This window comes from Stenella coeruleoalba, assembly GCF_951394435.1.
Source record: "Stenella coeruleoalba genome assembly, chromosome: 1".
Classification (NCBI taxonomy): Eukaryota; Metazoa; Chordata; class Mammalia; order Artiodactyla; family Delphinidae; genus Stenella; species Stenella coeruleoalba.
The window spans coordinates 163,894,621-163,920,359 of NC_137169.1; the positions used below are offsets into that span (position 1 = coordinate 163,894,621).

Sequence of the window (25,739 nt, forward strand, 5' to 3'; positions counted from 1 at the left end):
TTGGCATCTTTCCTGAGAAAGTGCAATAGACGATACAATGCTCCCCACCCCTCCCGCATCCCCCCACGGTATGTCCAGGCAACTTTTGGTAACAACAGCTACCCAGTCACTTCCCTCACCATGAGAAGGGAGATTCCCTGCTTGTCCTTCCATGCAATTTTTTTTCCCACAGGTGGATAAATCAGATCTAATCTCCAATAACCAAGGACTAAGTGAAGGAAATTTGGGGAGGCCCTAACATTGATCAGCAGTAAGGGAAGAACTCATATTCCAGGCGGTGAGAGGGCTGCTGACCAAGCCACTGTGTGTGGCTTTCTGCTCAGGCAGATGGTGGAAGCAAGGCCCTTGCATCCCACATGAGTGCATGACAGAGATGGGGTCTCTGTGTCTCAGATGGCACGGTGGGCAAGGCACTCCCGCTCTCATGCACCCTCCAAATTCATATGTTGAAGCCTTAAGCCCTGCAACCTCAGAGCATGGCTGTATTTGGAGACAGGGTCTTTATAGAGGTAATTAAATTAATATGAGATAATTAGGGTGGGCCCTAACCCAAAAGTACCAGTGTCTTTATAAAAAGGGGACATTTGGACACAGAGACAGATAGGCATGGAGGGAAGACATGTGAAGAGACACAAGGAGAAGACGGCCATCTGCAAGCTAAGGAGAGAGGCCTGGGACAGACCCTTCCCTCACAACCATGAGAAGGAACCACACCTGGACTTCTGGCCTCCAGACTGTGAGGCAATTAACTCCTGGTGTTTAAGCCACCCAGTTGGTGGTACTTGGTGACAGCAGCCCTAGCAAACTAATGTAGCTGGGAGGAGTGATGCATTCCACCATCTTGGCTTGGGAATTGTTCCTTGAAAGAAACGGGTGTTTGTGGCGAGGGGTTGGGTAGAAGCCATCACAGGGCCAACACACTTCGAGATGTAGATCTCTCAACATCTCTGTGAGAACCAAAGGCAGCAAAACATGCTTCCCCTTTCACCCAGCTAAACACAGTGGCCCCGAGAATGCACTTGTTCTGCCTCTCCCAGCTCTGGCCCCGGTGGGACTAGAACTGGGTTTTGCCAGCCTCTCACCTCTCGTGCTTGGCCTGCAGAGTTCCTATCCATTTTGCCTCCCTGCCCCCTCCTCCTGCTGCCCAGAAGAGTCCATGTGTCACCTGCCAGACCCCAAGGACACAGGGGATATTCTGTGACTCCCAGGGAGCCATCGCCCTCCATTCCCACCCCAGCTCCTTCTCTGGCCTGTCCAGGGACCACTGCCTCTTCACATCAGGGAGGGTTTTCTGGTAGCTTTTTTTCCCCAGGTCTCCCAGTGGGCTCTGCTCAAGCCCTGGAAACCACACCAGCTCTCCCAGGGCCTTAGCAAAACATCCAGTGTTTGTCTTCTCCTCTCACAGGCTATAAAAGTTTGGAGTTGTCTCCCTGAATTATGAAGGGTTCCAAAGACAGGCGCTTATTTGAAGGGTTGCAGGGGGAGGGGCTGGGCTCCTTTCTGGGGTGCTGGCTGGGTTGGCTTGGCCAAGTCAAAACAAGATTCATTACCCTGGGGCCGGGAGCAGGGAGATACACCGCCTGACCCTGCAGACCTGCCCCATATGTCACGGGCCTGTCAGAAATCTCCCAGAATTCCCTTTATTATCTAAAGGTCGCCACCCGGGCAGCGCGGAGAGGGCCCATGGTATAAACTAAACTACAAGAGCAATCAATTTCAAGCAGCTGCCGGCCTGCCCCCCCTCCTCCCTCCTCCTTCCGTGGGCTCTGCCCTCTTCAACCCCCTCTAGGGGATGGTGCAGCCCAGCCTTGCCATGACTACCTCACCCCTGGGGCAGAAAGAATTTCTGCGACTTAGCAGGGCTCTGAGGCTCCAAGCTGTGGGCACTGGGGGCGCGCCTGCCCTCTGCACTATGGGGCCCCTAGAAAGGTGACCCCACTTGTCCCTTGACTGTAGCCAGACCATACGCATACCATCCTCGTGATGGGGTTGCTCTGCTGGTAGGCATTATGGGATTAAAGGACAGGAAGGGGAGTTTTCAGGCTCCTTCCAAAGTCTGGCAAAGGAATAAAAGTGGGGATCTAGCATTGCTAAATCAAGTCCAAATTTACGTTAGAACTCCTCATACCAGAAGGGTCACGAATAGCATAATGATAGCAATTTCCATTTGTGTTCCACGACAAAAATAATAAAAAGGAGCAGCTATCATTATTATTAATTATTAACCACCTGCTATATGGTACACTGCTAGATTCTTTGCATACGCAACGGGTAATTTTGTGATTATTCCGCAAGATGGGTATTATTCTCCCCATTTCACAGATGAAAAAATGGAATCTCAGGGAGGTTGAGTAACTAGCATCATTCTGCTAGGAAGCAGAACTTTCTGACACCCATGCTTTCCCCACTCTTCCACATCACCTAGATATTTAGAATTTATTTTTCAACCAAACCCTCTTGCCCCTAATCTGGGAAGACTCATGAGAACTTTAAGTAAGACTTGGCAAGTACTCTACTTTAAAGTCAAGACTTGAGGCTCCCATTTTATTTTGGTAAAGAAGCAGGGCTGAGGATGGAGGTGGCCAGGGCTGAGTTATCCATTACAAGGTGGAGTCCATGGGTGTTTTGTGGCAAGAGGTTTGCTGGCTGGCAGTCACCTTTCAGGGGAATTCCACATGATCTTTCCGAGGAGCCTGGAAGTATCTCTCCTGCCTTCTCACCCAATGCTTACTGTACAAGGAAGAGCTAAGGACTTTGAGATAGAAATGGGGCAGGAGAGCAGGAAACAGGGTAGAAAGTACCCAACTAAGGGGTTAAATAAATTACAGTTACTCCAAATAACGGCATATTATGCTGTCATTAACTGCAATGTTTTCAAAGAATAGTGACACAGCTCCAATTCTCACCAGTGGGGGGGAAGGGGGAGGAAGAAAAAGGAGGGGGGAGTAAAAAAACAAAGCCCTAGACATTTATCCCAGCTCTCAGGCTGTGGAATGGCCCTAAACGCCACTTACTTTCCAGGAAGCTGTCCTATCTTTCTCCTCTTGAAGAAGAATTTTAACAGCCCCCAGCAGTCCCCAGGTGAGAGCACTTCCTGTTTCTCTTGCAGACCCTCATGCTTTCTGCCCCATGGCAGCCACTGAAAGGCTCTAGGGACAAGGGGCACTCCCCATTGCTGCTGCCTTGTCCTTGCGTCAGGGAGAGCAGCCATTAGTGCCAGGTCAAGGTGCATTTTTTAACGCTGTTTCCAGAAGTTGGGATTCCCCCAAGTTCAAAAGAGTGGTCCTCTTTACTAGCAAGCCTGGCGTTGCCTCCCTGAAAATGTGCATGTAAGACAGTCACAGTCACCATCCAGGTCTGCCACTGTGATGGGCCCCAGTGAAGGCCATTGGCCTCTAAGATGCAGCCACAGATTTCCTGCAAGGTGTGCCTCGTACTGCTTCATTTCCTGTGTGTCAGAGGACTACCTTTGACTAACTTTGCCAGGTATAGGGCCAAAGTATGGTATCCACCTAGAAAACACCTTCCTTGGCTCCCTGCTGTTGCCCAGACAGACTCGGGACTGATCAGTGCCCAAGTTCAAGTCCTCCCAAGCTGGCTCTTCTGTCTTTCTCTGGCCTCCCTTCCTACCTCTTCCCGGGTGACCCCACTCCTAACAAACTGGTTCATTTGCCGAGTCCCCGAAACACCTCACACGGTTTTATCTCCGTGGTCCCCTCTCCCTGGAATGCCCATCTCCACTTTCTTCTTTGCCTGTCTAAACCCTGTCCATTCTTCAAAACCTCAGGAAGCCTCTAGGCGCTCCCTGTCCCCAACCCCTGTCTTTCCTCCAAAGTCAAAAGTTGCTATTTCTAGCACACATTGATTGCATGGTAGTGTAGGCTCTCTTTTTCATGTGACTATCCTATCTTCCCATTGCAGTAGAGGCTCTTTGAGGGCATCTTTGGCATCCTGTACAGGGGTAGCATGATGCCTTTTACTCAGTACTGCACTCAGTCTGAATCATGGAGAGCAGGGGAGAGGGAAGGGGGGATGCTCATATGTTTTTCTCACCTGCTAGGCTGCTCTAAGCCATGGCTGAAATACACTTGGCTCAATGATTTGTCATAACTGATCTTTGGGAGGTAGTGAAGAAGGGAGTGAACCATTTGGGAAGGATCCTGGCTGTGTTGTTCGTCTTGAGCCCACTGGGTGAAGAGCAAATGTCATTGGCTAGGTGGATAAGGTGGGGAGAAGGATGGAGAAGAGTGAGGAGATGCCAGCTCTCCTTTGAAGAATGCCCCATGCAAACAGGGTTGGTGCAGGAAATGTCTTGGCAAGAAGCCGTGAAGCATACGCTATCATCGATCACATGAAAAGCACGTAATCATAAATGGACAACATAAAGTGATCAAAAGCAGAGTGGGTGGGGTGAGATCCCTCCAGGAAGGTTTCGGAGCAGGGCTGTCCTATGAGGAGGTCAAATCGCTGTGACACATGTTGCCGGGCAGCGGATGCAGAGGCTTCGGAGGCAGACCTGGGCGCAAGTCTTGCTCTACCACTTACTAGTTCCCTGACCTTGAACATGTTATTTAACCTTTTGGAGTCTTAGTTTCCTCAACTGTAAAAGGCCACCGCACAGGGTTGTGGTGAGAACTGATGAGAAAAGAGATGTGAAAGTGTTTTGTAAATGCCACAGTTTTGAATAAACACCAGTTACTCTTATTTCTGTTTTTGGAGAAACACTGTACAAGGGCATCATCTCCTTGGCAACAGTGTCTGCCCTGGATGGTGGCGTCAGCCAGGTGACGGGGTGGTTCTTGTGCATGGAGCTTGGGGACCCAGCTCCCAGCTCCCCAGACCCAGGCTTTTGGGGAGAAACTGGGTGCTGCTGGTTCCAAGCAGCCATTCCTCCAGTCCCCCGGGGCCCCATGCTACCCAGGGCACACCCCCTCCTCTCAGGGCCCTGAGAGTGATTTAAGGCCACTTCTGCCACTCTGGGTGATTTATCCAGGTGCCCCTGGAAGGAAAGAGGAAGGAAAGGAGAAGAGAGAAAAGCTGGCCCGTAGGACGAGGAGATGCTGAGAACTGTTCGTACGGGCTGAGCTCCACATTTTGGGGGGCTCTTCCTCTGGGTTTGGTCAGCACGTCAGATGAAATTCCTCTCTGCTATCTTCCCTACCTCTCCTTCTTTCTGGGGCTTTTCTTTTTAATTAATTAATTAATTAATTTTTTGGTTGCGTTGGGTCTTCAATGCTGCACGTGGGCTTTCTCTAGTTGCGGCGAGTGGGGGCTACTCTTGGTTGTGGTGCGCGGGCTTCTCATTGCGGTGGCTTCTCTTGTTGTGGAGCATGGGCTCTAGGTGCGTGGGCTTCCGTAGTTGTGGCACGTGGGCTCTGTAGTTGTGGCTCATGGGCTCTAGAGCGCAGGCTCTGTAGCTGTGGTGCACGGGCTTAGTTGCTCCATGGCACGTGGGATCTTCCCAGACCAGGGATTGAACCTGTGTCCCCTGCACTGGCAGGCAGATTCTTAACCACTGCACCACCACGGAAGTCCCTTTCTGGGGTTTTTCTGAATCAACAGCCTCCCTTCGAATAAAAAGCTGTAACTCCTTTTTATAAGGAAGCTTCTTAAGCAGGCTGTGTCCCCACCCTGTACCTTCCCACCTTCAGTTTCTATTATTTTTCTCTCTTTGTCTGAGACTCTGAGCTTTTGCAGAAAAGATCCTGAGCTGTCAAGCAGCCTCTCTTAAGTAACAGGCGCATTCACACTCGCACACACTCAACGGAGCAAGGGAACTGCGGGTGGCGCTGGTTAAGAGAGACACATGGAGACTTTGGGGCGGCGGGCACTCTGGGCAGAGGTGTGTCCACTTATGGGGCTTGTCTGTGCCAAAATGTAGTGCATCAGCCTGAAGGACCCTTAGCACCTGGGTGAGCAGGGAGGCAAGAAGAGACTTTTCAGGCCCTTGCGGGAGAAGCGGAGGGCACAATTATCGGGGAAGCTGACCCCAGGAGAAGAATGTGCTGGGGGGGAGAGGGGGAGACGCAGACCAATGTAGCGTGCGGCCACCTGGGCGGGAGATGAGAGACTTTTCGAGTGAGGATCTGGCCCCCTATGATGAATGGGGTGTGAGAGAGGAGCCTGGAAAAGGGTAAACAGCCAGGAGGGAAGCAGGAGGCTGGGAGGCGGGAGGAGAAAGAATGTTGAGGTCAAAGAGCAGAGAAAATGCTCCTGGAGTGATTGATTCAAGATCCAACTTGCTGCCCAGCCTGGCGGGAGCACAAGTGCTCAGGGACGTGCTTGGCCGGTCTCCCCTCCCGTGGCTCCGCCCAGGTACCAGCAAGTCCGATTCCCCCAGACCTCTGTCACGCCCTCTGGGAAGTCTTTTTGATGTTTTGTCCTGAGTCTCCAAGGGACTCCGCTGTAGTATAAACTAGCATTTGTGCAGCGATCTTATAGTTGACTAAGAATTTCATGTATGTTATCCCATTAATGTATCCCCATATGCAAGCCTGTGAGAGAGAGAACAGGTCAGCATCACCACTTCACCGGTGAGACTTAGGTAGACCTGAGGTGAAATATTTTGGAGAAGGTACCTGATGTGGAAGTGGGCCTTGGACTTGGGGCTCCTGGAGTTACACCTGTCTCCCTGCTGCCCTTCTGGCTGGAGTCCAAGTGATATCACCAAGGACAGACCCCTGACTCCAGAGATCAGCCTCCCTGCAGGCAAGCCAGGCTCTGGCCATACTTGGGATATACTGTCCCCACTCTTTCAGAACGGGAGTGCAGTGCAAGGAGCTCAACTCTGGCTTGAGTTCCTGGGGACACGCTGCGAGAGAGGAAGAAGACAGGCTGGGAGCTTGTGGCCCTCCACCGAATGCCACTTAGCTCCTGCCCAGCCCTGGGGAGGAGCTGAGGACTGGAGATGGCCCAAGGGCTGGCATGGGTGGTGGCAGATGGAAAGAAATCAGAAGCAGGGCTTTGTAGGGGGAGAGGCTGGCCTACCAACATCCCCTCCCCACCCAACCTGCTCTTATCAGTGGCGCAGAAAACTATTTGCCGACTCCCCTTCTGAAGACCTTGCTTCCACAATCCCTGCAGCTTGGCCTGAGATCGCAGGCAGCTCCTACCTGCCTCTAACTTGCTGTCCCCCATCTTCTCCCAGCTCTCTACCCTGGCTCTGCGGCGCTCTGATTCCCAACCCTGGCAGATCACTGATTAATTTAGGGCTGTTTAATAACCCTTCTATTTCGATGAAACAAGCTGTCTCGCTTTCTTTATTTTTAACACCGACTTTTCGTTGCTCTGCTAAGCATCTCACTGCCATTTAAATTTCTCTGTCTCCAACCAAGCTGATAATAGACTGGAGTGAGCAGCTGCTTCCGTCCTGTTTATGACAATGATTAGAAGTTAGAGCTTTGCAGGCAGAGAGCTGACCAAGTCTCAGCGCACGCGGGTCTGCCCCTGCTTGTAGACCGAGAGCTCATTTTAACACGATTAGGACAATTCTGGCTCCAGGGGAGGCCAGGGCTTATCCCAGCCCAGCCTTCCTGGCACCCCGCTCCGAGGGGAGTCACGGGGATGAAGGTGTGAGAACCAGCTCTGTTTACTGTGGAATTTAGGCCTGCAGCTGTGGGTCATTCTCACGGACCTGACACTCATCCTCACTTCTCAAAAGAGCCTTTTCCTCCACTGAATTCACTGAGCAGCAAAAAGAAAGACTCAAGGTTAGAGGACTGGGACGTGGGTGGGGACCTCAGCCATCCCTCTTATACCTTCCACACGGGAATCCCTTCTTGAGACCTGGTCATCATCTTCCAGTCTCTGCTTGAATTCCCCAAATGATGTAGAGCCCATTCCCTCCCTAGACGGCCCCTTCTGGGTTGCATGGCTCTGGTTCATCTCTCTCTCCTGGGCTCCTGCAACACTTAACTTGCATGACCATTATTGGTGTGTATCCCCTTTTCCCCTTGCCACACTGGAAGGTTCTCAAGAGCCACGATAGCTACTGGCCTCCCTCCCATAATACTTGCCACATAGTAGATATTCAACAAACATGTGTGCAAAGTAAATCATGTTATGCCAACGCCAATCTCCTTGCAAGTAATGAACAGTACCTTTCTTCTGCCTGGGCAGGCTCCTGGTGAAGCGGCCTCTTTGTCTCTACCTGGACAAGTGTCCTGCCTCTTCCTGTCCTCAGGCCACAAATGGCCCTCAGGAGCCAGGGCCCTGCTATTTCCTCCAGGCCTGTAGTGACTACACAGCTGGCGGAAACCTTGGCCAAGGAGGCTGGGGGCTTGTGGTAGAAGCCAATCAGGTGGCCTGGACCAGGTCCTCTGGATCCCAATTCCGCCTCGCATCTCCTCTGGGTCAGCCACGGCTGCCTGAGAAAGCTCGCAGGTGCGTGGTAGGCAAACCCTGGCCGGCCCAGGCTCCCACCTCCCGCTCTGGCAGCCTCCCAGCCAGCACAGTCTGCAGGCGGCTGCTCGGGTCATTGTCTCACCCTCTTCAACTTGTGAATGCAGAGCCTATAGAGACCGCCACACAAGCAGTACCCACGCTGCCTCTGGGGAGGGAGGGGTGGCTGGGCTTTGCCAGGGCCATTGACTCTGAAAAGAGCAAGGCCTGCGGTGGATGGAGGAAAGCTGGCTGGAGCTACTTAAGGCAGGGGGGCCTTTCTACACACTGCCCAGCGCCACAGAGAGGGATGGGGGTGTCCTAGGGCCGGCGGACTGGCAGAGCAGGGGAGAGGTCACTTCTTGGGGACGCCCGCTCAAACCCAAGGGAGAGAGATGGGGACGGCGCTGAGCACAGGGTTGGGGAATGAGAGAATGGAAAGAGAAGGTGGCCACATGGGCACGTGGAGAGAGTGTGCTGGGCCAGGCCGGGGCAAACAGACCTCCTCACAGGTGGACACCATGACTGGCCACTCACTGTGTGACGCAGGGCAGTCTACTCTCCCAGGCTGGACTCGGCTGCCGCATCTATGATGTGGGGCTGGGTAAAGCTGTTATCAAATCCTCAGAAACATTTCTCAAGTATTCTACATATAACACCCGTTCTTTTGTAATTCAAACTGTTTTCTTCATAATATTCTAGAAAAGAAACTCAAGGCATCTTGTCACACTCATTTTCCACCGCTGGCTCTTGGACAGTGCTGTCTAAGGCACAGGGCTCCCCTCCTCTCATTGCCCCCTTCCCATGCTCTGTGCTTCCAACAAGGGCAAGGCTCTGTGCTGCAGCAGGGAAGGCCTGGGGGAGTTTCTTGGGCTAGCACAAGATAGCTGATGCTTCTCCCCAGACATCTTGCTATGTTCTGCCCAGGGGTCAGCGCTGGCCAAGGATCTAATCCCTGAGCTCCAGGGTCCAGCTGGGGCTCTGGCCCCAGTTCCTGCTGATGCTTTTCATGCTGTGTCCATCCCATTCATATCCATACTCCTAGGAGCTCTCTCTGCAGAGAGATGTAAGCTTGTTTGCAGGCAGGCAGCTAGGGGTCCGTCAGCTCCGCCCCTTGCCCTGCCATGGGAGGCTGACTCCCAGAAAAATGCCAGCTTACCAGTTCTGTGACAGTATCATTCATCTCTCCTCTTAGACTTGAAGGCATCAAAGCCCCAAGGGTAGCAAATTCAGAATTCAAACTCCAGCCCCACTGGTTAGTGCTAACCCCAAACCATGCATGTGGCCCCAGTGCCAGGATCACCATTGGTTTTCCTCTCAGTTTCCAGTCTTCACTGAATCTTTAGCCCTTCATCTATTTTTACATATCAAAACCTTTAGCACACAGATTTTCTTTAAATAAAAATCTTATTTTTTCTCAGAAAATTCCAAACAAATTCAGAGACAGAGAGAGAGAGAGGAGAAAAACACCCCTAGCTTGGCTGTACTCCTGCTCTAAATTTTAGAATAATTTTACACATTTGCAACAATTGTCATTTTTCCAAATGCCCAAACACTATCTTCCCATGCACGGCTTCAGAAACAAGGGCAACTGAGGGCGCTTGGGGAGTCACGGAAAGCATTCATTCCCATTGTACAGATGAAGAAACTGAGGTGCTGGTGCGGGGCAGGCAGCAGTTCTCCCTGAGTGTCTTCTGTCTCCCTCTTATCTCCTTCCCGGGCCCAGGAGCAAATGGAGGGTGAACACTGTTCAACAGGTGAGAAAGCTTTTAGGAAGAGGGAAGAGCTACAAGTGTGAAGGAAGGCCCTTTGTTCCCATGCATTAGGACCTTAACCTGACGCCAGACTCTTCCTGACCATCTGTTCTGACCCCTCCTGGCTGGACTAAGCCTCCTGCGGGAGGGTGCCGGGCGTGACTTCCCAGCTTCACAAGTGGCTCAGATGGTTTTCTCTAAGTCTCTCACAGCTGGGTTCTTGGGCCCAGAACCTGAAGGGCTTCACACCCTGGGGGGTCACTCGGAGGGGGGCATTAGACTTGAATTTTGTTAATTTCCGGATAAACTTCAGGGGGTGTTTGCCTAGCAGAAAAAACCCTAGTGGTGTCAGTTTTAATTTCACAGAGAATCAAGGGACTTGCCAGCAAGGTCTGGGCCGCTGAAGTGAGGGTAGAGGGCTAGTCTTGTCAGGGGACTGACCGCCTCTCTCCTGGAAAACATCACCACCCACCAGCGTGGAGCAGGGACCCAGACCTGGCAGCGCTGGCTGACCCACAAGGCTCTCAGGTCTGGGCACAGGGGAGGAGCCTTGTCCTCCTGTCTGGTTTTGGCCAGGGCTCCCGCTGAGAACACCCAAGTTCAGAGAACAGGCTCTTCTCCCTCAGGTATGTTTGTAGCTCAGGAGAAAAAAATGGGAAGCTGGGGGAACAATCTGGGGAGGTGGGAGGTCAGAGGCCAACGTAATATTTACCCAGCCCAGCTGAGGCCTTTCGCTTTTATGAAGCAGGAAACCACTTCAAAGCGGCAACATCCCCTCTTGTCCCTTCTGTCTGCCCGCTGGTCCTCCTGCCTCTACAGGGCAGGCAGGGCTTTCTCACCCACCTCTTCCTCTCCTCCTGAACCTTCCACCCTCCATCCCTTACAGGGAGGAGTCCTCTGCCCTGCCTCCTGCTCAGAAAAGTGCCATGACCTGTCCATATTTGCAGAGCAATTATGACACCTGGGTTCCCTGACATTCTGAGCCATTTTGTCCCTGGATTTCTCTTGTCTACTCTAAGAGTCAGTCATCTACCACTTGGGGACATGGGGAAGGCACTGGGGTTACAGTTCCTCACCCAAAGCCCTCATTCTACCACCAGAACAGAAAGCAGAAACTGAGGCTAGGAAAAGGCCCTGGAGACTAGAGTCTAGTGGTTCTTTACATTTGCGGGGGGCGGATCACAAACTCCTTCTCTTCAGAAATACACACACACACACACACACACACACACACACACACACACACTCATACTTCTTAAAAAGCACAGACTTTCAAAGGTTTCAAAGGCCTCTTTAAGCCCAAGCATGCATCCTGGTTCTGTCCACCCCAGTGCCAGGTCTCCCCCGCCCCAAATTTAATTTGGGGTGGCTCGTGGAGGGCGTTCTCCTGCTCAGCCATGGTGAGGAGGAAAAGCCAAATATTTTTTCTCTCTCAGGTTTGTTCCCTTTAATGGGTTCCTTCAGATAAATGTGGTGCACTAACGGCAGGTTTCCAGACACTTCAATGTGAATACAGATGAGTAATAACGTTTCCTGATGAAGCACAGTGGCGTCCATGCGGCCAGCTCCAGGGGACCGGAAAGGGATGCAATTTACATAGAATACACGGTGAAAACCCCTTGGGAGGGTGCTACATGGAGATCTTGCTCTAGGATGTTGACTAATAGAAAACAACTACAGTGGTGTCATTTTGAAATCCGTGGAGGAGGATGAGGAAAAAAAAATAGGGGTACTTCTGAGAGGGTGAGGAATATGGGAGAGCGTTAGACAGTCATTCTTGACAGGGAGCTATGAAGTTCTCAGACACCCGAGCCTCTCTCCTGGAAACCTACACCTTCCGTTGACTAGAGCAAAAGCTTCCCGGAGCTCCACTTCCTCTGACACTCCCGACATACTGTTAACTCCATTCTGCCTTACATTAAACTTCTGTGAAGGTACATGGCTTACGTAATACTCCCTCCCCCCAGGATGCTCTTAAGGGTCTTAAAGGTAGGATCTGTTACCTTTTCATCCTGGTACCAAGTGTTACACGTTCCTAGCACTGCATAAGTGATGGATTTCTACTTGATTAAACCCCAATGGATAGCAATTCCTGTTTTCAGTACAAGCGCAACAATTCACGTATGAAGATTAAACTCGGAGGAGTTGTTTAGCTGCTCGACACCTCTTTTTTCTATCCCTCCATACCCAAACAAGACACTAAGGTGGGAAGGGAAGCTTGTAGATACAAAAATACTAAAAGTTTAGCTCCCCAGACAGCGCAGAGAAGCAGTGGAGGTGCCTTAGTCAGGGCCTCCATCTTCACTCTCAAAGCTTCAGAGAGAAATTGTGCTGGGGGGTCACAGAGGAGAGGGGTTCATTCATCGGCTAGTCACTCTGAGCCCCAGGATTCCTCCGCCTCTTCCTTCTCAAAGACACGTTGAACTTTGCAAGGGCAACTCCACTTTATCTCTCATACCGAAAGTAATTTTAGCCAAGGAAAAGCAGGATTAGACTTTCATAATATGATACATTTATCTTGTTTTTCTTTTTTCTTTGCTCTCTCCTCCCTCCCCTCCCGCTTTGACCTCAGGTAAATTTGAGCCAAAGGGAAGCCATGATTAAATATCAGATCTGAAGAGATGCTCCTTTCTGGCCCACTGCCCATCCCCAAGCTTCAAGATTTTTCCCTTCCCCTGTTAGACAGTTATTATCTCCTCAGATGAGAAAAACCTCTGGACTCTGTTCTCTCCATATTGTCCTCTGCTGAAATGAAAGGGGGAATTATAATTCAGAGAAAGGCTCCCACAGAGAGTATGAAGACGAAGATTAAATCAGTGATACAGCGTTGACATGCGTTCAGTTCCTGAAAGGTCTCTTTTAAAATGTCTCCTCAGGAGAACTTTTGCCACCACCTGAGAGTGTTTTGCAAATTCGCATTTAGGGAGCTGGGAGAAGGGAAGGCCTATGAAGGTACCTTGGGGATGCGCCAAAACTTCTACTGCTGATAAAGAAAGGCAAGAGCCTCCTGGCAGGCCAGGCCAGCCGGCGGGCCAGGACTTCTTGAGAATGCCTGCCCCCTCCTGTCTCCCACCCCCAGGTGCATCCTGCCTGCCACGCAGGCCTCTCCCTGAGCTGCTCACCATGCTGGACCGCACCTCCTAATGCTGCAGGCGCCTTTCCCGCTCCCCTGCAACCAGACGGGCCCAGAGGTCCCACCGGCGAAAGGACCCTACCAGTTGTGGTCTCTGCGTAGCGACAGCTGGGAGTTTCTAATATATCTTAACTATTTTTTTCTTCTTAAAAAAAAAAAAAAAACCCAAATAAGCACAAAAGCCAGTTTAGGGCCAAGCCTGGTTTTCACGAGTCCCCTCTAGTGGAGATAACCTGCTACTTCAGCTTCCCAATGCAGCCCAGAGGAGCCTCCCCTTAGGGCCTGGGAAGACCAGAAGAGCCCCTCAGGCCTGGACTGTTCCTTCCCACTTGCTTCCATGTCTGTTCTCAGCTCTTCTCGCCACATTTACACTGTCAGCCTTTCCGCCTTTATCTTCCTTTTCTGTCACCTTGCCTCTCTCCGCCTATCTGTGACTTTCTGCATCTTGACTTGGGTCTTGCCACGTATGCCTTCGCTCCTGTATCTTGGTCCGCATCTCTGGTCCGTCTGCTGGTTTTTTTTTTTTTTTCCCGAAGTTCAGGGCTCCAGGTCGGAGGAGCTGGAAATGCTTTGACAAGGCCTTGGAGAGAAAATGGCCTATCTCAGAGGGCCAAGGCAGGGACCCTCGCGGAAATCAGGCATTCCCGGAGAAGAGGGAACTTTGGCCAAAAGCCCCTCCTCGCCTCCATCCCCCAAGCAAACTTGGGCCTCGTGCGGTGATGTATAGGTTTGAAGCAGTCTATAAGCTGAGCTCAGAGCTCTGGCTCTGGAGTCCTGTGTGAGCCCAGCTCAGCCCGTCCATCCACTCTCCTCCCTAGTCTGCCTGTCTCCCCGTGGGACGTGCATGCTGTCAGGCAAACAACTGGCAAAGCCTGGGTGAAGGGACAGCTGGCAGGGTTTGGGAGGAGGATGCCGGTGCCAGGGGAGAGGGAGAGAAAAGGGGGAGTGGGGGCCAGGACTGAGCTGGGGGCCGAAGGGGAGAGGGGAGACATGGCGAATGTCCTGTGGCAGGGAGAGGTGGGCATGGGGATCACTCGCTGCTCCTCTGGGTTTCTGAGAGTATCCTTCCACGCAAGCAGGAGACAGGGCCAGGCCAGGGCAGGGGTTAATGGTTAACCAACTGTGGGAGCAGCAGCCTGTGCACTGCTGGGGCCTTTTCTTTCCTCTCTCCCCCATCCCTTCCCTCCTCTCCCTTTACACTTGCCCTGTAGGGACACTGCTCCCCAACAAAGAACTTTCTCGCCTCTATTTCTGCCCTTGAATCCCAGATGGAACAGTAGGGGTTCCATATGCCCAAAGGCCAGGAACAGGGCCCTGGAGAGCCTGAGGGCTAAGGCAGGGAGAAAGGGGGTGTCCTGTTCTTACCATGCATGCCTCCTGGCCCTTAGGACCAGCTGTTTGACACACACAGCCCGTCCCCTCCCCGGGAAGAACTGCCTTTCTCTGTCTCCACAGGGCTCACCTTTAGAAATGACCAGACAAGGAGGGGACACACCCCCAGCCCTCATTTACTCTAATCAGGCATGAAATCTTTGTAACTAAGTGAAAAACACTGTTTCCCATAAGGGAATCAGTTCCATTCACTATTGTTGGAACAGAGCATCTGTGAAGGGGAGAAATATTCACTTATAATGAATTGATAACAGACTGGCCCTGGGTGAGGGTGGCAGTGCTGGGGGGAGGGGTGTGTGCACAGGCTGTAAAACTACGGCACCTCAAAGCCTGCTTCTGCCACTTTCCCTGTGGACAATCCTGACTTATCCGTAGTTAACAGACTGTAGTAACACAATGCTACGGTCTCTTTATGAGCAGAACGGGAGTGGGGTGGGGGCTTGGCTTGGAGTTCCTCGCCTCTCGCTGTGCCATGATGGACAGAGTATATTGGGTCCCAGTCTGTGTGTATGGAGACAGCTGTGTGGCAATGCAGGGAGACAGCTGGGGGGGGGGGTCGCTGCTGGAGATGGAAATCGTCTGCCCCCCCGCCCCTCCCGCACCAAACCCCTTATCTTGGAGAGGCAGCCATAGCAAAGGAGGCAGGATAGAGAGTATAAAACCCCCAAACAGTGACAACTCCAGAGCCATAAATATTTCATGATACCTGAACAGGTGAGTTTAGGCTGCTGCCAGCTGCTGCCTTGTGTATTTAACTGTGTCACTGGTTTCCCATCCTGCTTGTGTGTTTCCTTGTAACATGCCCATGAAATACAGATGAACAAAATCACCAGAAGTATTTGGAAATGGGAAAGGGGCCTGGTAGAGAAGTAGCTGTTCTTCGAAGGGTTTCTCTTTAACCTCATGTTAAGCACAGACTCCACTACAACAGATGGTGAACTTTTACCTCCATCACACCTGCAGCTTTGGATGATCAAAAGGTTGGAGAGGGAATGTTCCCTGGTGCTTTGGGGACAGGGGTAGGTATTCAGGGCAGCTGTGAAAGCAGGGCTACCAACCTTGTAATGACACGGTTGCTTTGGGGTGATGGACATGGGACACCACCATTTACTCATTTAGACTGGGGCTGAGAGGCCAACCAGGTCCCCTCTGGCCTGCTCCAGGCTATGAGGGACCCCGGTCCTGGTCCTTACATCCTGTCAAAGAGAAGGGCCAAGTGGAAACCCCTTGGCAGACTCGTGGTCCTGGGCAGAGGGGACCTGCCTGTGCTCCACCGCCTCGCACCCTGCTGCTCTGCAGCAGCATATCCACTGCACAAGCGCTCCAAACGTCATTTCCATTTAACTGCTTTGCAAGCCAATTTGGCCCATCCTAATGCAATTTGTTGGGACAGTGAGGGAGCGGAGAGGGCAGTCTGCACTGCCCTTTCTTTATCAGCGGGTCCCTGAAGAGGGTTGGCTAGAGGGCTGAGGGGAACCACTCTTTCAGGTAATGCTGGCAGTGAGGGCAGGTTCCGGGATGAGGAAGGGTTGGGCGTAAGCGGAGATGTCAGGTGGAAGAAGGGAAAAGCAAAACAACCTCGCTAGGGTATCTTGACAGATTGCTCTCAGTTTCCCTGGTTCCCTACCTTCCCACCTGACCCCCCACCCCACCTGCAGGCCAAGGAGGGGAGATCATAGGTAATTAATTCAAAAGGTGCTAGATGAGGGGAGGGGGAAATTAATGAATTCTTCTCTCCTCTTGCCAGGAGGTCAGAGGAGAGAGGGCTGCTAGCAGCTCCTGGAGTGTTCTGGGGTGTCTGCACAAAAGTTGTCCGTTTCAGTTAGGAATAGCTGAATTCCTCCAGCCAGGGCTATCTCTTCCCTGGGCTCTGACGCTCTGTTGAAGGCCCCAGAATCCAAAACCTGCCCAGAGGGGAGAGTGAAGTTTCAAGGTCTGGGAAAGAAGCCCAGAAGGACAGGAGCCTGCTATTGTGTGGGGACTGGTGTGCGGGGGAACTGAATCTGACTCCCAGCTCCCAGGACGTCCAGCCCTGCCCAGCCCAGATACTCATCTTGATCTGATGCTCATGAACCCCGTCCACTGTGCTCATGGATAGGGGATGAATGGCTCCCCAAATTTCTGTAGTTTCCTCCAAGCTACTGGGTCCCCAAGCCACTGCCTCAAGCTGGTCCTGTCTTATGTCCCTTGTATAGCCACTACTAGGATTGCCACTGTTACCCTAGGATCTTAGAACCCTACAGGAGACCTAATCATATTTCCATTGCCCACTTCATGGGGCTCTCATTTCTAGAGACAACTGACTTTGAACCCCAAGTCTTTTACTTCCACCTCCCCCAGTATCTCTATCCCTCCGAGCTGAGTTTGAGTAGGTAGCTCCTTCTAGGGCAAAGGTCATGCCAAACAGGTGGACATTCGTCAGGGAACTGGGATGGCAGTTTCCGGATGACTTTCTCTCTTTGGCCATCAAGACCATGATTAACATATTTACAGAGACTACCTGTGGGATGGATAAAAAGGGCCAGAATTTTCTAAGATCCCTACATCACTTGTGGGTTGGGGCAAGAAGAAGCCCAAGAAAGAAAATATTCTAAAAGGGCTTATAAGGAGCCTCTCGGACCCTGGATAAGCTCGTCCTTCAACACCCAACCCTCTCCTGAGGCTCAGACCAGGGGATCGTGCTTATGGGTGCTTCACCACGAGGGCGCACAGAAGGGGGCATGGGGCACTTATCCCATTCGGTGCCTTGGTGTCGTTCCCTGAGCCTCTGGAAGCCGCGCATATGAGGCATTCCTCTTTGATTCCCAAGTCCCCTGCTCCGAAGGATCAGCCAGCGGCCTCCAGGGACTCCGGCACCAGAGTGAACGTCCCCAAATTGAGCGCCGGCCACAGTGGCCCAGGCCCTCCTGCCGGTGCAGTGCCTCAGAGGGCCGCTTTGGGCTGCAGCTCTCGGGACAGTCCCGCCGCCCCCGCGCTCCCCGAGCCTCAGCTTGTAGGCAGGTGCGCGGTGGAAGCGCGCCGTGGAGCGCCGCCCGCCAGCAGCCCAGCGGGGAAGCGGGGCTCCGGCGGGGAAGCCTGGGCTGGAGGCGGCGGCAGGGAGTCAGCCGGCACACGCGCGCGCGCCGCGCTCCGGCCCGCGAAAGTGGCCGACCCCGCGCGGGGACTCGCCGGCCGCAGCCGAGCCCAGGCGTTCGGGGCCGGGACGCCGCGGAGGAGGGCGCGGGGGGAGCCGCGGCGGGGCGAGCGCGCTTCGGGGGACGGGGCGGAGGGCGCCGCTTACCCAGCTCGGAGACGTCGGTCTGTCCTTCCGTCCCCGATCCGGCCGCTTCGGCCGCCGGCTGCCGAGGCCGGCGCGCTGCCCCTCTCGCTGCCAGCAGCTCGCGATCACGGGAACGACCAAATCCACATGGAGTCCAGATTCATTAAAATCCACGTCAAGCCCCCAGCCACTTATCTGTATTCCTGAAGTGGCCCCTCGGTCTCCTGTCCGCGCGCCGCTCCGTCCTCCGCCGCCCCGTAACAGCCCTGCCGGGCTCTGACGCCGGCTCGCTGGGGGAACCGGGAGGCGCCGAGGGGGCGTGGGGTGGGTGGCTGGCGGTGTCTCTCCTTGGGAAGCGGCAGAGCCCCGGCTGTCTTCAGATTTTTCCAGCGCGACTTTCCGGGCTCCTCTGACATCAGCAATCGCGGCGCTTCCTTCCCTTCTTGCTCCCGGGTTCATTCACAGTCCCATTTCCTCCGGGAACCTGGCTCTCCAGATCTATTTCGAGGTTCGCTTCGCTCGCTCCGGCGCCCGCGCTCCACACCGCTCCCGAGCTTGCGGGGTCTCTCTCTGGATCGCCTGCCCTCTCGGCTGAAAAATTCCCAGCAACTGCGCTCAGCCGCCCTCCCGCTCCAGTCTGGCGCGGACGCTCCGCCCGGCAGCTCCGGCTCCCGCGGTGGTGGCGGCGGCGGAGCCCTGAGAGCCGGCCTCCCTATATTACCATGCAGCTCATTATCATAGAGGCCGCGCGCGTTAACCCCCTCCCTGCCGGCCGCTCCCGCCCGGGCTGGGGCCGCGCCCGCCACTGGCACAGCGCGCCGCAGCCAGCCCCCTGCCCCCTCCCCCGCCCGCCCGGTCTTCCTCCTCCGCCAGCTGTCAACAAAGGAGAATCAGGTTGGGCATCGGGAGGCCGCTCCGCTGCCTCCCTGTGCGCGGCTCAGCCCGGACCCACCCGCCACCTTAAGTGGCAAAGGGGGCAACGCAAATCCTGCTGGGGCCTGGGGATTTGGGTGGAGGCCTGAAGAGCCCGGCCGGCTGAACCCCCGGTGCGGGGAGCTCAGGACGCCGGCAGAGTGGGAGAGGTCAGTGGGGACGTGGGCTCCCCCTCCCTGAGCATCACCTGTCACCGCGCACATCCTGCACATCTCTCTCTTCGTCTTTAATCTGAGGGGTGAGTGGGGAAGAACCGGCCTTGGCTGATGAGGTTAAGAAGGGGCTCTCAGAATTTACCCGAGCAAATTTCCCTGCTTGTGAATCTCAAAAAGCCAACAAGCTGTCAAATGAGGTTTGAAGTTGTTGTTATTAATTATAATTTTTATAATGCGAAGATGAGCCTTGCTCTGAGTCGCAAGCTTCCAGCTCTGTGAGGGATCCTGGGCATCTGGCAAGCGGGGGAGGCGGGGACCAGTGGGGAGCTTTCTATATCCAGACCTAGGGGGCCTATCTGGCAGGGGAATCAGAGAGGCGGCGGTAAAAAAAACTTATTTTAATAGCCTAAGGTGAGAGGTGCCTGGATTCTGAATGGAAATGCCTCGGTGTCTTTATGACCAGTGCTTCCATGTCCTATAGAATCTCAGTATCCCCGTAGACTCTGGACGCGGCTTTGAGAAACAGGCCTGCAAGCTAGATCCCAGCGAGTTCGCAGGATCTGCGCAGTCCCTGCTCCCGATTAGGGCACAGGCGAGTTTACTCAAAACGTCCAAGTATTCTGATGAGCTCCCTCTACTGCCCTCTCGTGGCCACAGTCCTCAGTGGTATAAATAGAAAGAAAGAAAGAAAAAAAACCACTCCGGAAACCCTAAAGGGAGTCGCAGGGAATTCTCAGAGCAACAGGGGCCTTTAAAAAAAAAAAAAAAAAGGGAAAATAAATGTAGACTCACCGGTTGTCTTGCACAATCACCCATTCAATACAGTATTGGGGGGAAATGTAAGATTTACTTCAGTCACAGAAATTAGCTAATTCTTCCAAAGTTCCTTCCTCATTGTTAATTAGCTGACATTTGTCTTACTGTGACTTTCACTGGTTATTCCTTGTTGTGCCCTGTGCAGCCGCAAAGAATCTAAGCTGTCTTTCCTGATCCATTCCTACTCTTTTCTTTGAACTTCTTTAGCATTTATCGTTGGCACACCTCCAGGCAATTATCAAAAGTTACCCTATATTATTATTTATTTCTCTTTATAAGTTGATCTTGTCTCTTCATCCAGACAGTCTTGTCTACCATCCTATCTTTGGTTAAACCGAATATAAACCACAATTTATTAAGGAATATAATTTGAAGAAGATGGTAGAAGATTTTGGAACATTTCTCTTATTTGTTTGATACATGGAACATTGATCTGGTCAGCTCCACCCAGGACAGGCAGTGGTAGGGTTGGAAATACCTAACCGATAAAGCTTGAAGCTGAAAATTAGGACCTTCTGGTTCTCAATCAAGTGCTGCGTGACCCTGGAAGAGGTTACATCTCTTCCCTTTGCCACAATTTAATCATATCTCGGGACTATTTTAATACAATACCATTTAAATAATTTTCTAATACTACCTCCCTACATGTGGTTCAGAAATCAACCCTAGAATGAAGAGCAAGGAAGGTAAAATTAAACAGACTCCTCTACTCACCACATCCTTCAACCCAGCCTCCCTTCCCCTTTTCAAATAAATAGTGAAGAGAAAGAGAGGGAGGGAGAGAGAGAGAAGACAGGTAGGAGAACATGTTGCAGGCATGACACAATGTCACCCAGTTTGTACATTGCCACTGAACTCAGGCCTGAGGTCTGAGTCCTGTGAGATTATGGGGGTTCCTGCGGTCAGCATGACAATGTCAAGAACACTACCAGGTCTCCCGGGAGGCACCCTGTTAAGTACCCTTAACATCTCTGGGCCTCGGTTTGTCCATCTTCAAAATGGGGATTCCTACCTTCAGTCTTCAGAGAGTTGTGGGAGTTAAAATAGAAATATGTAGAAATGTTAGAAGAATTAATAGTGTCATTAAAATGGAAAGATTTGTTCATATTTTTAGTCCTAATAGGCTAAAACAAATATGGATCTTATTAGTCACACACATAATTATAACAATATATCTTGGGAATAAAAAAAGAACAACTCAGTTTCACGGTGTGTATTTAGATATAACATCCTCTGAGGCAATGGCAATATACATGAGCCTTTGATCTTCAAAGGTGCTCTAATAACCACATCTTTTTGATCACTGTGTATCCATTCATTCATTCATTCCACAAATATTATTTATTAAGAGCAACTTTATTCAATTTTTTAAAAATGGAATTGTACATAGTACATGATTATCTCTTCCACACGTATTTTTAGAGAAATTATGCTAATAATCATGCTAATAGGCTCTATGCCCTCAGACCTGTCTATGTCTTTCTGGGACCTGAGTTTTCTGGTATCTAGCTGGTCTTTGATGTCTTCTTTTGCATCCTGTCCAGCTGATAGCAGACGCATGGCCCCTGGGGACTCATCAAGACTCTGCCAGTGCCTTGAAGTTCATCCTCATTTCCATCAGGGGGAATGGTCACAGCCCAGCACCGTTCTGCACACGTGGTGGGTGTTTAATAAGTGTTTATCAAATGGATGGATGGATGGATGGATGGATGGGGAGATGTTCGTCTTATGCCAAATCCTCATCTTTGGAAAACTGTAGCAAGCTCAATAGGGATCTCGTCCATCCCAACCCACCCACCTCTGAAGTCATGGTACTCCTGGAACCTCACCCCTGCAAAGTCATCTGTGGCTGCTGCATTGTCATCCTGAGCCCCAGGCCCCCTCTTTGCTTGTAACTAGATGGGTAACGTGGGGAAGAGGAAAAGAAAAGCAGGAGAGAACAGGGCCATGGCACACTCTGGAATGGAGCTGAATTTTTCCCGGGAGAAATAAGTATTTCTCCTGCAGAGGCAGGTCTGGCCGAGCAGATGTCCTCAGGCCTGAGGAAGCCTGAGACTCTGGGGAGAATAGGCCCAAATGGGCACCCAGCCGGCCCCCAGGGGAAGTCCTCTCTCTGTCACAGCAGCAGCTCCAGCTCCACAAATAGATGCCAGTACAGTAGCTCCTTGGATCACGGGAGGTATTTTTGGTGCTGGAAGGCAGCCACACTTTGTCAGGCTTTCAGCATTAATTCTGCTCCCTTTCAGAGGTTGGGAGGGTGGCAAGCCAGCAGTGTTTAGCATGGGGATGCTGCCTGCGAGTGTGCTCGAGCATACATTTAGGGTGCCTTGAGTGGCATGGGGGCTGGGCTGGGGGCTGTGTGCCTGGAGCTGTGGGCAGGTGGCCAGCGTCAGTGGGTGATCTTTGGGTGGTGTGCGGTTGTTACCAGCCTTGCATCTAGCTCCCGAAGCTGAGACCACTGATCTACTTCTGCTCTCAGAGGCACGTCCTCTTTCATTTGCCCTGACCCCTAGCCTTCCACATTTCAAGGCAGGGCCGCCTTCCCCCGTGGGTGGGCCCTTCCGTCTCTCATCCCCTGCCTCACCTTTACCCAGCAGATGCGACCAGGCAGGCACAGTGTAGAAACAGCAGCCTCCTTCCCCCACCCACATGGAGGGAAACAAAGGGATCGGTTTGACGGTCCAGCCCTGAGTGTGTGGGCCAAGCCCTATGAAAGGAGGGAGGGATGACTGGGTTGCCAGAGGGCGGGCCTCTGGCTGGGCGGTGGGGACAGCGGTCCAGGACACAGCCGCAGGGCACCTGCTCCAGGATTCTCAGCCCCATACATACAGATGTCACCCTCGTCTCTCCTCCCCTCTCATCCCTTCACAAAACCCACGTTCCTGTGTACTGTAAACAGTACAAGTCTGTTAAGACTCCAAATCAAACAAGGTGGGATTTCACTCCTTTCTCACTAGACCTCCCACAAGTGGAGCTTCTGTGCCTCTATCCCTCGCCCTCTTTCCCTAACCCTCCCTCCCTCTCTCCATCCATCTAGAATGTTGCTCTGGGAGGAGAATATTCTCTGGGAGGGTCAGCCAACTACAGCCCTAAACTTATGTGAACAGGTCTCTGGAACCATCTAAAGACTCCTGCGTGTCCCGGGTGAGAAGGCTGCAGGATGCAGGAGGTGAGTGTGGACCACCGGGCTTCAGGTGTGAAATGTGAGGACTGGGTGAAGGTCTCAGTTCGGGGACATGACTCTTGCTGCTGCTCTGTGCCTGGCACTGAAGGTCTGAGAAAGGGCCTTCCTCCCTTATTTTTTCTAAGAGATTCCAAAAAAGGAAACACGCTACCCATTAGGTCGTGTAATCCCTGGCTATGCCTCTCAGTGCCTCCATTTCCTCATCTGTGAAGTGGAAATAATATCCCTGGTTTCCGCATACGCTGCTTCACAAGAATCAAACAAGAGACTGGCTGTGAATCGGAAATCATGACATATTTGTATAATGGGGATGTTGTCTTAAGGTTCCAGAAGTTCCTTCCAAAGCCAAACCTTCTTGACTCAGCAGTTCATTCTCTTGTTCGGTTTTTTTTTTTTTTTTTTTTTTTTGTGGTACGCGGGCCTCTCACTGCTGTGGCCTCTCCTGTGGTGGAGCACAGGCTCCGGACGTACAGGCTCAGTGGCCATGGCTCACGGGCCCAGCCACTCCGCGGCATGTGGGATCTTCCCGGACCGGGGCACAAACCCATGTACCCTGCATCGGCAGGCGGACTCTCAACCACTGTGCCACCAGGGAAGCCCTCTTGTTCGGTTTTTGAGGGAATCAGCTGGGTTCCTAAGAGATACCCCTCTGCTTATTGGGTGGCTGCATTGTCTCCCCATCACTTTGGGGTCCCTCCACCTCTCCCACGCCTCCACTGGAAAGTGCTGCAGACCAAAAGATTCTGCCTAGTTACCTTCGACGTGGAACCACAGGGAACACCCAGGCTGGAGCTGACCCTAACGGCTTGGCAGTCCCCATAAGCCCGCTCTTCCCAGGCAGGCAGAGAGGAGCTGAGATGCCTGGGGGAACACCCTCAATTGTATGGGAATCAGAATGGCACGGACTCTCACTGCCTGAGATGCATTATGAAGATGCACTTTTGAGGTCCTTCTCTGCTCAGCAGGCCTCACCAGACACACGCTGCCCTCCCTGGCTCTGATGGCCCAGCCTGATTCAGATGACTGTGCTCTCAGAGCTCTACCTAGAGCTGGGCTGCCCAGCTTTCCGAGGATGCAGTGTCTCATGGTGCAGGCACAGCCAGGGCCTTCTGGAGCGGGAGTAAGACAGACTGGAGGAAGCCAGTACAGTTTGTTCCTTCAAGATCAGAACCTATAGGAAGCACCCACTTTCATCATATAGTGGTAAGTGCTAACATGCATTGGGTGCTCACCCTGCTTCCGTCACAGTGCTTGGCAGTGTGCCCACATGATGCTGAATTTTCACAAGTCCAGTCTTAGTAGGTATTATCACCCATTTTACAGATGCGGAAACTGATGATCAGAGAGTCAAGCCATTGGTCCCGAGGTCACCCAGGTAGTATGTGGCATAGTCAAAATTTGAACGTAGGCATATCTGACATTCATTTTCTCCAGTTTTGTCCTCTTCTGAGGAGGAAAAAGTGGTGGAAGTGTGGGAGTCCATTCTACACATGGCGGGACACGGGGGGCACCGAACCTCATCCCTCTTCTTAGCACTGAACCGGCAGTGGCCCTGAGCTCCTACAGACTCATCCCAAGTCCAGCAAAGCGTTGCTCAGCATTGCTGAGCTTCAGTTCTACTGAAGGTCAGGAGCTTCATTTTCTCTTACAAAGGAGAGCATGTTGCAATTGTTATCATGATTATTATAAACAATCATACTAATGAGCTCAAGTCTCCTCTGCTTTGCAGGGTGTGTGTGTTTAACAGCGAGACTTGGCCCAGAGGAAAGAAGTTGCCAACACTTGCAGATCTCCACCAGCTCATGTCACCTCTGCCCCGCACAACAGCACATGCATGGCCGCGCCTGCCTTCCAAGATAATGGGATAATGGGTGCAACGTGCGTCACCCACCCCTTAGAGAGAGCACGCCGGTCGGTCTTTGTGGACTCCATGGGGAGCAGGGCAAGCAGACACCGGTGTCTGCCTTCTCCTGTATTGCATCTGTACCCTACAAACCCCCAACAGAAATGAATTTACATCTCCTCCTAATTAGGGGAGAAAGGAAGACAAGAATGATAGTAGAAGAATTTCTTCCTACCTCTGACTGCAAGCTCTTCAGGGACAGAACATTAAGCTCTCCCTCTGTCTGCTCCCACCCTTCTCTCTCCTGACTGATACCTGGAGTACCTAACACAGTGCCAGGCCCTCCCTGGGACCGGAGCCGGTGTGTGATGAGAGTGATGAAGCGGGGCTGGTTGGAAAAGCTAGACCGCGCCAGGACGCTTGTCTCCGGTGTACTGGTCTGCTGTGAGGCAGTGCAGAGCAGTGGCTGGGGGGGTGGGTAGTCTGGGATGCCTCAAGCCAGACGCGTGGGAGCTGGTCCAGGGCCCTTTGGAGGGGAGGGTTGGGGGTGGAGGGATTGGGCGTTGCCCGGAGGAGGCTGGTAGGGAGTAAAGTTCGTTGCCCACACTGCTTAAATAAATCAAATGTCCTGGCACGCAGATGCAAGCGCCAGTGCCTGCTTCAGTGCTGTAAGTTTAGAGCAGGGTATGAACTACTAGGGTCTAAATAGAAAAAGTCAGAAACGGCGTAAGTCTTGGCAGACAGGAATCAACGGCGTCATCACCAACATCATGAAACAGTTAATAATCACCAGGAAAAAAAAAAAGACTTAAATGTTGTTTCCTATATTCTGAGTTTTGAATTCCTAGAAAGTAAGATCCACACATTTCCCTCATAGTCAGTTTAAGGTTA

The 25,739-nt window shown here is 52.3% G+C and overlaps 1 protein-coding gene across 1 annotated transcript in view; it reads right to left on the reverse strand.

Moving 5' to 3' along the window:
* The window catches only part of PLXNA2 (plexin A2), a 216,648-nt gene extending 198,581 nt beyond the window's left edge, over positions 1 to 18,067 (reverse strand). The window contains exon 1 of the mRNA XM_079937942.1: positions 17,939 to 18,067. The gene's annotated coding sequence lies outside the window, so the exon portion shown is untranslated. The remainder of the gene's footprint in view (positions 1 to 17,938) is intronic.
* Between the last annotated feature and the right edge of the window lie 7,672 nt (positions 18,068 to 25,739).